This window comes from Vombatus ursinus, unplaced genomic scaffold (genome assembly GCF_900497805.2).
Source record: "Vombatus ursinus unplaced genomic scaffold, bare-nosed wombat genome assembly UNPS02003292.1, whole genome shotgun sequence".
Taxonomy (NCBI): domain Eukaryota; kingdom Metazoa; phylum Chordata; class Mammalia; order Diprotodontia; family Vombatidae; genus Vombatus; species Vombatus ursinus.
In genome coordinates, this window is record NW_020943070.1 from 6,403,045 (window position 1) to 6,413,210 (window position 10,166).

Here is a 10,166-nt window from a genome sequence, read left to right on the forward strand (position 1 = left end):
GTGAGGATTTGAATCCAGATCCATTGGCTCCAGATTCATCATTCCTTCTACCTTCAAGATGAATACAGAAGCAGTTTACCCTCTGGGGTTGTGGAGGTGGGCCAGAACAAAGAACGCAAACAGAATCCTCCATTTGGCCCAGGATAGACTTGCCTTCCTATTTGTCCCACCTGGTTGTCAGAAAGAGAAATGTCGAGTGTGATTTGCAGCTTAAAGAATAAGGAGCAAGAGAAAGCTGAGTGTGGACCACTTGATAGTGGTATCCAATAATGGTAGAGACCACGATCTGGGTAAGAAGGTTGTTACTGTTGTTGTTGTTGAGTCAGCTAGCTGTGTCAGACTCTTTCTGGCTCCGTTTGGGGTTTTCTTGGCAAAGGTACTGAAGTGGTTTGCCATTTCCTTCTCCAGCTCATTTTACAGATGAGGAAACTGAGGCCAACAGGGTAAGGTGACTTGTCCAGGGTCACACAGCTAGTAAGTATCTGAGGCCGCAGTTGAGCTCACGAGGATGAGTCCTCCTGATTCCAAGCCCAGCTCTCTAGCCACTGCACCACCACGCCAATTTTGTGACCTTGCTATTGTCTTCCCTTTCTCCAGTCATCGTCAGTAACCTGCAACAGCTTTATGTGTGACCCTCGTTCTTTCTGTTGCCCTTTGGGTCGACCACAATTTTGACTTTTCAGAGAGGGAAGAATCATAGACGTAGAGCTGGAAGGGACCTTATAGGCCAAGTCCAGTCTCTCTCAGAAGGAAACTGAGGCCAAGAGAAAGGAACTTGCCAAGATGGTCAGTGACCCAGCTGGAATTCAAACCCAGGTTCCTTGACTTGAGATCCAACAATTTTCCCAATCTACCCACTGCCATGATCCATATATGATTCATATGCTATAGATTGTCACTGGGAGAACACTGGCATTAAAAATATGGATTTTTGTAACAGAGAGTAGCCTGAGATAACTGAACACGCCATATAATTTCTTAAATGTGATCCAGACCAAAGAATACTTGTTGATTGGAAACAAAAAATAGGGTCAGAGATTTAAAAGTAGAAGGGACTTTAGTGATTATCTAGACCTGTCTCCTCATTTTATAATTGAGGAACAGGAAACTCAGAGAGCTGAAGAGACTTGCCCATGGTCACAAAGCTAGTAATTGCCAGTTGTGAGATTTGGACCTGAATTGTCAGAATCCAAATCTTAACGTTCTTTCAACTATGTACTACCACTGTGGTGCAAGCAGTAGGATTTGGGCTCTGGCCTCAAGAAGTTTACCTCTTAATTGGGAAATGAAAGCACAAAGGGCATTCTTATCTACAGGCCCAAAGAAAAGGCATGGTTGTTTTGGAAAGACTGATATGGTTAAAAGAGGTCCCAGACCCCAGGGTTTAGGACAACCCACAGGACTAGTACAGCCCAGATATCAGGAGGGCCAGGACTCTGGGGGCTTGGTAAGAGTAAGCAGAGAATGGGGGCAAGGGAGCTATGTTGGTAAGGAGCACGGGGCTCCTGCAGAGGCTGGATTCATGAATGTTTCTGGCTGCTGATTCAGATAACAACTGCCTGACTTCCCTTTCCTTCTCTGACAACAACCAAAATGTTCTGGAAGTCACCCCCTCTTCTCCTCTTTCAGACCAGCTGTCAGACTTGGGGGCATGAAGAGAGGTGAGCATGCCACATGAATGCCACACTGGGACCTAGGAAACCTGGGCAGGCTAGCCGGGTCTCTGCCAATGTTTGACCTTGGCTAAATTATTGGAATCTTGGTTACTATATAAAGAACTTTGCAAACCTTAAAGCTCTATATAAGTGTCCACCATTGTCATGGAGGACCCTACTAGTTTTGACATTTTTCTTTTTTTTTTTTTTTTTAAGGCAATTGGGGTTAAGTGACTTGCCCAGAGTCACACAGCTAGTAAGTGTCAAGTGTTTCGTCTGAGGCCTGATTTGAACTCAGGTCCTCCTGACTTCAGGGCTGGTGCTCATTTTTTTTTTCTTAAAAAATTTTTTTAAATAAAAATTCGCATTTTTACGCAACCTGTATTTCCCCATCACCTCAGATAGCTATCTCCTATTTTTAATTTTTTTTATTTTGTTAATCTATCTTGCCCAATACACCTGCATCGTTGAGCAAATTTAAACAACAACAACAAAAAATGAGCCTTCAATATATTATAGACCCATAGTATGGCAAAAGAAATTCCCATGTAGGCCCTGTCCCTAACTCTATGACATCCCCTGTTCTCAGGGCCCTCCCAGCTCTGACATTCCCCGTTCCAAGCTCTCTCCCAGCCTTGACGTTCCATGTTCTGAGGCTCCTCCCTGTTCTAAGGGCCCTCCTATCTCTGATTTTCTATGATGCTCAGCTATTATCCTCAAAGTGTGATTGTAAGGTCACCAAGTTTTGTCTTCTCCCATGTCACACTCTTCCTTCCCTCAAAAAATCTTGCTCTAATTCTGCCAGATATCCTATCATTAGAGGTACACTTTTTAAAAATTAAGTGTTGTTCTAGAATACTCTTTTAAAATGCAAATAGCCTCGGGAGGTGGGCACAATAAGTTAGCCCCAGCTATTTTGATTTAAATGAACAGATGCCATCAGATGTGCCCAGAACAGCAGAGGGAGAGCGGGCTGGAATAAGGAGGAGAGGCAGAGAAAAGGCACCGGGTCCCTTCCAGTTGTAGATATCGCCGATCTTATGACCCTACCTGGGCTACCGTAGATAAATCTCTTCAGCGCTCTGGACCTCAGTTTCCCCCTCTGTAAAAGGAGGGGGTTGGGCTAGAAGACCTCTGAGGTCCCTTCTAGCACTCGATCTGGACTCCTACTATGCAGATAGAACAGGGGGAGGCCAAACGTGTTCAATAGGGTAAGTAAAAACCCCTTAAGAAGTAAGAATGTCAGTTAAAGGCAGAAAAGAAAAAGCCCGTTCCAGAGGTTTCACTTCTCTCGGACAGCTGTTCACTTTGGCCTTTGCCACCCAGAAAGCTCAGCCGGGAAAAGAAACCATTACTTAGCAAAAACATCTCTTCCTTTTTGGGCTTTTTTTTCCTCTTCCCTCCCACCCCCTGGGGCAGCCGGGCGCCTGAACCATGACTAAGCAGAAATGAGAGACCTGGAGAAGACGGAAGAGTGACTCAGCAATACCCTGGGCTGGCCCAAGGCCAGAGGAAACACTGCCTCAACCTCGTGGCCGAGGTTTCCGGGATTGCTGAAAGATCCCTCGCCTAATGAAGCAGGGAGGGTGAGCAGAGAGAAGCCTTTGGATGTCTGGAGATGCCCGGGCTGCAGGCCCCATCCCAGCCCTCCTGTCTGAGGAGACCACGCTGTCTGGAGGGCAGGGTGACCTGCTTAATGTCAGCAGGCAGGAGCCCAGAGGGACAAGGTCAGCAAACCCGGAGCCTCGTAATAAGGGAGCAAGTGACCTTAACCTGACCACAGGCTTGAGGGTCCCCAGGGCTCCAGTGCATCTTAGATTTGGTGGGGACCAGCCCCCTCCCCTGCCCATGAGTGGAGCACAAATGGACTGAGCCCTGGCCTGGGGATCCCAGAGTTTGGGGTTTGAATCCCAGCTCTGACATAAGTCATATCACCTCTCTGTGCCTCAGTTTCCTCTTCTGTAAAATGAACTAGAGGGCCACTAGCATCTCTTTCAGCTCCACAGCTATGAGTCTAGGTCACTTACCTTTCTGTACCTCAGTTTCCTCATCTGCAAAAAAAATATACCTACCATTTATTTATAAAACGCTTTTAAGATTTGCAAAGCACTATGAATAGATTATCTCATTTGACCCTTACAACAAGGCTTATTATCCCCATTTTACAGATGGAGAAACAGACTTATGATTTGCCCAGAGTCACATTATTTGAGAAGTCCATGGGCAGGATTTGAACTAAGTTCTTCCTGACTTCTGGTCTGGCACTCTATCTACTGTACCACCTTTCTGCCCTTGTGGGTTGGAGTACCTGGCTTCTCAGGCCCCTATGATCCCGTGAAGTCTCTGTCTCCAGAAGGGACCTTCCCCACCCACAAGACTTTTTGTCCAATGAGCTAAGATCCAAATCTACAATGCAGTTATGGTGGAAATAGAAACTGGCGTATTGTGGGAGCCCTGGCCAAGCTGAATAATGATAAAGACGATAGAGATGGGACCTGTGACTTCATTAGCAAAAGGTGCTTCCAGATGAGGAGAGTCTTTTCACCAGTGTAGGTTGGCACATTTTCTGTGCTTGATAGTTTCAGAGATCTGTCTAGAGCAGTAGCATGGCCACTAAAAAGTACATGAGGATCCCTGCAGGCTGCTTAGTGACTTAGAAAACCACATATTAACATTATCTATGTTCTGTTGTATTTACATATATTTTGTTAACTATTTCTCAATTACATCTCAGTTCAGGCTTTATTCCAGAGTGTTGAGGACCCCTGGGGTGTCTGATACCTATATTTAGACTCAGAGGTTAAATGACTTGCCCAGGGTCACACAACCAGGATGTGTTAGAGGCAAGACTTAAATGTAGGTTTTACTGGTTCTCAGGCTGGCTCTCTATCTATGCCATGTAACCACTTAAAAATAATAAAGTAGTAAAATAATGTCACATTTTGGTAACAATCTAAGGCTTACAAAGTGTTTTCCTCCCCTCAGCCCTGTTAGGGAGGACATGTATTATTATTTCCATTTTTCAGATGAGAAAACTGAAGACAAATAATTTACCTAAGGTCACACAGTTAGTAAAGGTCAGGATCTGAATCCAGGTGTTCCTGACTCCAAGGAGCTTTTCTGTACATTGCCCTGCCTCTCTAACCCCATAGGTTTGGAGTTGGGACACCCAGCTCAGCTTCACAATCCCAGCTGTCTCAAAGTGCTTCTGAGGGTGGTGAGCTCCTTATTGTTGGAAGTCTTTGAGGGCCAGGGAATAAGTTGGACAAGTCACTTAGGCTCTTTGGGCCTCAGTTTCCTTATCTGTAAAAAACTAGATGATGCCTAAGTGTCTTCCCAAACTTCTTAGCCTTTCCTCATAAGGTCATACCTGCTGAGGCTGTGGTGGGGACAGAGCCGGAGGACACAGGGGCCTGGGATTCTGGAGAGTGAGCCTCCTGGCTCTCTCTACTCCACCTGGGGCAATCCCAGGGCACCAAGTATGTGGGTGTCTTAGGGCTGGGAGCAGGCAGCCCTGGTGATGACCAAGTAGGAGTCAGACCAGAGCTTAAACCTGGACAAAGACTTCCTTGCTCCCTGTTCACAAATGGGAATGTGGGTTTTCTCCTGCACCAAGGAGAGAGTTGGGCTGAGCACAGATTAAATCTGCCAATTGTACCAAATCTCCCATTTACCTTTCTTACCATCATCTCACATGATTCCCCCTCAATACCTTACACTCCGGCTCAAATAGACCACTTATCCTCAGATCAACCAACAAACATTTATTAGGCACCTAGGATGTGCCAGGCACCATGTTAGGCACTGGAGATAGAGATGTGGATTAGGGATAGGGACAAGGCCTGTGATTGCATTGGTTTGGGGAACTCCCAAATGAGGAAGCTCCTTCTACTAATGGAGGTCTGACCTCTGCCCCAGTTTATAGTCTTAGAATTTTGCCTAAAGGTTAAGTGATTTGCCCAGGGTCACAGAATCAGATGTGTCGGAGGCAAATCTTAAACCCAGGTCTTCTGGACTCTCAGACCATTACTATACTATGCTGCCTTTGAGGGCAGGGTCTGACTTTTGCCTCTTTTTGTACCCTCAGCGCTTAGCACAGCACCTGGCACACACACCTAGTAAAAGTTTATCGATTGATAGATTGTGTATTGTCACTATTCTTCCTAAAATGTGACTTTAACCCAGGTCTTTTAGACTCCAAGACCAGCTTTCTATTCACTATACCACAGGACTCCTAGGGATAATAACAACAATAGTTATAGCTAACATTTATATAGCACTTTAAAGTTTGCAGAGTACTTTACAAATATTATCTTATTTATCCTCACAACAACCCCGAATGGCAGGTATTATTATTAACCCCACCCACCCACCCACCCATTTTACAGAGAAGGGAACTGAGACAGGCAGTGATTAAGTGACTTGCCCAAGGTCACATAGCTAGTAAGTATCTGAGGTAGGATTTGAACTGACTGCAAGCCCAGTACTCAATCCACCATGCAACTTTTCAGTTTAGTCATTTTTCAGTTGTGTCTGACTCTTTGTGACCCCATTGGAGGTTTTCCTGGCAAAGATACTGGAATGGTTTGCCATTTCCCTCTCCAGACCATTTTCCAGATGAGGAAACTGAGACAAACAGGGTTAAGTGACTTGCCCAGGGTCACACAGCTAGGAAATGTCTGAGGCTGAATTTGAAGTCAGGTTCTTCTGACTTTAGGATCAATGCTGTATCCATTGTGCCACCTAGCTGTCCACTTACCTAACAAAATGACAAAGTGAAAAGTCTTTGCTTTCAAGGAACTCAAAATTTAGAGCTAGAAGGGAGATAATTAAACTATAGCCCAGAAAAGGGCTACAGGAATGAGAGCCAGAGCTAGGATCTGAAACTCGGCATCCCAGACTCTGAATCCTGTGCTCTTACCACCTTCTAATCTCCAGCTATCCCTGCTCTTCTGCTGACTTTCCCCCTCCGCTCCATCCAATGACGTCCTCCCTGTTCCTTGAAACACACCTCAGAGTCCTGTTTCCAAGACGCCTTCCCTGATTCCCACCTGCTCACCATCCTTTGACCCGCTCCTAGACATTTATGTTATCATTTGTGTCTCTATCTCCTCTCCCCAACTAGATTGTAAACTCTTTGAGGGCAAAGTGTGTTTTATCTCTGTCTACGTCTCACTATAGCATATAGCATACGTACCTCGTACATAGTTGGTGCTGGATAAATGTGGTGTGAAGGACCCTGCCTTGAGAACCTCTGTGTTGCCCTGGCACCCAAGAAACAGGACAGTTTCTAGAGCAAATCTGGTTCTGTTTTGGGCAAGGCTTTGGGGTCCCAGTCCAATCCCCCCCAGATCTGGAGTCAGAAAAGCTGCGTTCCAACCTGGCTCTGTGGGACCTGGGGCACAGTCTGAGTCTCAGCTTCCTCCTTTGTGAACCAAGGGGGCTGTTTGGGTAGTCTCTGTGGTTCCTTCAAGCTTTGGTCCTGGGTCTAATGTTTGAACCTCAGCTGTACTGCTTACTACCTAGGTTATTCAATTGCCACAAGCCCTATGGGCCTGAGCTGAGGAGACAATGTCCAAAGTCGCTCTGAATTCTAGGAAATAGGAACAGGGTAGGTCATACCTGCACTGCATTAAAATCATCTGATGTCAAAGTTGGAAAAAGACCTCAGTGTTATTCACCTAACCCAACCCACTTGGCCTTTTAAACATATATATATATATATATATATATATTTAAGGGCCATTCTGAACCCTGCGGAGTCCTAGCTTGAGAGTCAGTGTGGGATTAGGAATCAATCAATCAATCAGTCAATCAATAAACACGTATTAAGCTCCTATTATGTGCCAGGCTCTGTGCAAAGTACTGGGGATACAAAAAGAAGCAAAAGACAGTCCCTCAGACCTGGATTTGAATCCTTTCTTTGGTCTGTACTTCCTAGCTGCACGATCCAGGTCTAGTCACTTGGTCCTTCATCTCTAAAAGGAGGAGGTTGGTCTCTTCCTATCCTCAAATCCTGTGATTCCTCAGTGAAGGGGCCAGAGAGGAGAAAGAGGAAGAAAAGAAAGACTTTTCAAAGAAGGGAGAGTAAGAAGTCTCAGACATATACAAAAATGTATGTCTCATTCTGTACACTATGTACACCACTTCTGGGTCAGGAAGCAGGTAACATGCTTAATCGTGGGTCTTCTGGAATCTAGTTTGTGAGACATAGGTATTTGAGAGTTGGAAGGGACCTAGAGGTCACCGGATCACACCCCTCGTTTTAATCCTTGCACTTCTTTTCTCAGAGGGCTGCAGTGAAGAAACTGCTTTTCACCCTAGAAATAGAACCTACTGGGTTGGGGGAAGTCTCAAGGAGGGCAAAAGGGTTTATCAGATCTAAAGGCAAAGACGCAGGGTCCGAATCTGACTTCGGTCATTTATGCTGTGACCCTGACAACACTCTCTGGACCTTGTCTGTAAAAGAAAGGGATTGGACTAGAATTCAGAACAGAGGTTAGCTTTTTTTGGTGTCATGAATCCCCTTTGGCAGTCTCCGGAAGTCTAGGGATCTCAGAACAATGCTTGTTTTTGAATGAATTTATATTTGAAGAAAATGCTACATTTCAGTTAGTTTCATGGGGAAAAGTCTCTTTTTTTCCCCCATCCAAGTTCATAAATACCCCTGAAAATTTTTCCACACACCTCTGGGTTTTTCATGGACCCCAGGTTAAGAACCCTATGGACTCCATCAGTGTTTCTAAAGCTTCTGGTCTCAGGACCCCTTTATGCTCTTAAAAATTATTGAGGATTCCCATCCCCAGTTTTTGTGTGGCTTACAATCTATCAAATTTTACCATTTTAGAAATGAAGACTTCTTAGTATTTTTGACTCCTTAGACTCCAGGAAAGGGTATAGGGACCCTTAGGTTGCATTTTGAGAACATCCAGACTAGATGGTTTCTAACAACCCTTCCATCTCTAAGGGTACGATTATAATTAATTTTTTTTTTTCTAAAACAGGAGCAAGGGGCCTAGCTGCTGTTTATTGTTTTCTGGAAGTTTTTAGTACAAGCTGAATTTTCACAGAATCTGTCCCAGGCCTTGTTTTCTGGAACTGGGCTTATTTAGCCTAGAGAAGAGAGGACTCAGGAAAAACATAATAGCTGTGTTTAATGTTTGAAGGGTTGTCATGGGAATGAGGGATTAGAGCCGTTCTATTTGGCCCTGGAGGAAGAAATCCTGAGCAATTGGGGGGAAATTTCAAAGCAGATTTCTACTTGATGTCAGGAAAGCCTTCCTGGCCGTGAGAGCTGCCCCACAGCGGAATGGGCAGCGGCCTTGGCAGGGGGTGGGATGTCTCCAAGCAGGGGCTGGATGGCCCTTTTGTGTGTGTGTGTGTGTGTGTGTGTGTGTGTAGGGGGGAGAGTTTCCTTCAAGCACGGGTTGGACCCAATGAATCAAACTCTCCGAGTCCTCAGTGAAGGGGGTGGGATGGGGCAGGGAGGAAGAGGAGGAAGGGGTGCGTCCAATGTTTGGCTAAACAGGGCTTTTCAGAGATGCCAGAGAAATGGGATTTAAGGCCGGAAGTCCCTTCAGCCTGCTCCTAATACAGACGAGGTAACTGACACGCAGAGGAAACTGACCCCTCCCAGTCACGGGGCTGGTCGGTTGCAGGGCTGGGAAGAAAGAAGCCCGGCGGATTTTCCGCTTCCAGACCCAAAGCTAGGGCTGCTTGTCGTTCTGAACGTGTCGGGGCGAACCGAACTTTCTCGAGCCTCGGCCAGGGGCAGGCTGAGCCCCCAGGGGCCCCTCCTGGCCCATCCCGTGACGCAGTCTGCAGGGGCGGCCTCGGGGCCCCTCCCCGCGACTTCCCGCACAGTCCAGCAGGATGGTACCAGCCGGCTTCCGTGACTCGGCAGAACTCAGCCCGGGGGAAAGCGTGACTCAGCAGTAAAGGGGTGGTGGGGGCAGGGTCTGAGAAGCATTACTCAGCACAATTCCCACTCCCTGCTTCCAAGCCACCTGGGTCTGGTGACTGGGTGTAGGGAAGGGAGGAGTTCACTTGTTGCTAAATCAAGACCAAGGCTCTAGGACTGGAAGGAACCTGAGAATTCTGCTTTGTAGACCAACCCACGTATTTTACAGATGAGGAAACTGAGGCAGATTGAGGTTGACTTGCCAGGGTCATGCAGCTGGCAAGTGTCTGAGGCAGGATTTGAACTCCTTACACTCCAATCCCAGGATGTTATCCTCCACACTCCCTTAGCTACCTCCAATTTTCAGAGCTGCAGCTGACCTCTGAGGTCATATTGATGGGGTGCTTGGGTGCTTGTGCTGGTACTTGGACCCCAATTTCTCCCTAGCCTCAGAAACACTGTTTCTGACAACCACTCCCCAGCCAAAGGACACTGTACCTAGCAATGACTCACTCGTGGGCCCCAGCAAGACTCTGATCTCTCTCCCTGGTGCAGCTACACAAAGCTGGGGGAGAGAGTGAGAGCCCTCAGATCTTGTCTCTGGAAGCCTC